The following is a 1,713-nucleotide window of genomic DNA, read 5'->3' as shown; positions in this document are numbered from 1 at the left end:
CAATTATGGGTTTGTTTTGAATTTTAAATCTGATGATGGCGCTGTTGTCTCGCCGAAACGTGAAAATATGAAATACACGATATGTCGACTTTTATTTCACATTTTGACTGAAACCCAGGAAGGAAAAATATAATTATATAAAGAGTGTTACAGTAGAAACTGAAGAACCAGAACAATCTCTAGGGATTGCCATAAAGCATGATGCTGAAAATTCAGAGGAGCTGAATGTCTAAGAAAGAAAGGAAGTTATATTTTGTGTCTTTATTCGATGTGTTCTTTGTCAATTTATTTCTGGTCATGAGTCACTTATTCAATTATAAATATTGAGAACTTTTCAATATATTTTTGATAATACTGAGTCTTACCAGCGTTATGGTGCAAATTTGTTAAATAATGATGCTGAAGATTGGAGTTAATCGATCTGGATGCAAAGGCACAACTTGGAAGGTCTGTGACTTCGTCTTCTGAGAGGTCTCCTGTGTTGTAACCATATTGCATGCTGAAAAAAACACTTTTCAATCTGAACACTGTTCTACAAATCAACGCATTTTAAATTAACGATTTATTTTATTTGCGTTTGTATTAAAATTATAACATCTCGATGATTTCCGTTTTGGCATTTTTAATTATTATGAAATGCTGCACTTGGAATTTTTTAAATTCAATATTGTTTTTCCCAGTAGTTTCGGATGAGAGAAGTGATCAAGAGCAGTAAAATAAATCTTAAAACTAAAAATACATTTCCTATTTGAGGAAAGTACAGAGGAATTGCGTTATTGTTCAAAAAATCGTTAAAGTTAATTACACTTTAAATGGGTTCATTTGGTTCTTGGTTTGCTTATAGTTTAAATCGGGTTTTTTTCGCAATTATCGACCAAAGTATTTAAAGATCTCAAAACAAATTCGGAATTACACTCTGTATTGCAAAACACTTACTTTACGGGTGGCGAGCTGGAAGAATCAGGTAACGGCCCTCTGCTCATACTTTCACTAAACCTTTGCACCCAATTATAACACCTCTTATTGCACTGATTTGCCAATTAATTTTCAATCAATTTCCACTCATTCCTACACCCAACACAGGATAACTAACTGATGCCAATTCCCCGGGGATTTGGGCTTTTATATATGCGATAAAACTGCACTTGTTTTTATCATCCGACAATTCCCTTCTGCCCTGTGTGCGCCCTTATGTGTAAATTGCTTTAAGGGCCTGTTTCCAGTGTACGGACGTATCGATTCAGGGCGTTAACAGCAACTTCCTTGTCCAATAATATTCGTCCTTTTAATGGCCTGTCTAAGCCTGGCTCAGTATTGGCGGGTTTTGAATGAAAAAGGGTGAGTTAGAATTTCAGCCCTGTGGCTGACAGCCCTAAACGAGTGAAGAAAGAGCCATCAAACGCAGATATTTGACGGTTTATACAAATAAATTTCATAAAGAGGACGTTGAACGATTCAATCAGGGAAGTGAAAATAAATATAAAATGCTAGCCATAGAATTTTCCTTAAAATCGATCTTAACGTATTGAAACCAGCACAGCACATTGATGATAATTCATTAAAATTAATATGACAAAGTCATTAAAAAATTGAAACTACTGGGTTTTTCGGGTTTTTAGGCTGTCGTTCGGTAGAATTTCTTCCTGACGTTTCGCAAGCACGAGTGGCTTGCATCTTCAGAAGTGGTTTGCTTGAACGCTTACACTGTTCTCA

The sequence above is a fragment of the Dendroctonus ponderosae genome, unplaced genomic scaffold (genome assembly GCF_020466585.1).
Source record: "Dendroctonus ponderosae isolate FM_Combo_2020 unplaced genomic scaffold, Dpon_F_20191213v2 Dpon_F_20191213_3, whole genome shotgun sequence".
NCBI classification, from domain to species: domain Eukaryota; kingdom Metazoa; phylum Arthropoda; class Insecta; order Coleoptera; family Curculionidae; genus Dendroctonus; species Dendroctonus ponderosae.
The sequence above is the reverse complement of the archived record's forward strand: the minus strand, read 5'-3'. Positions refer to the sequence as shown.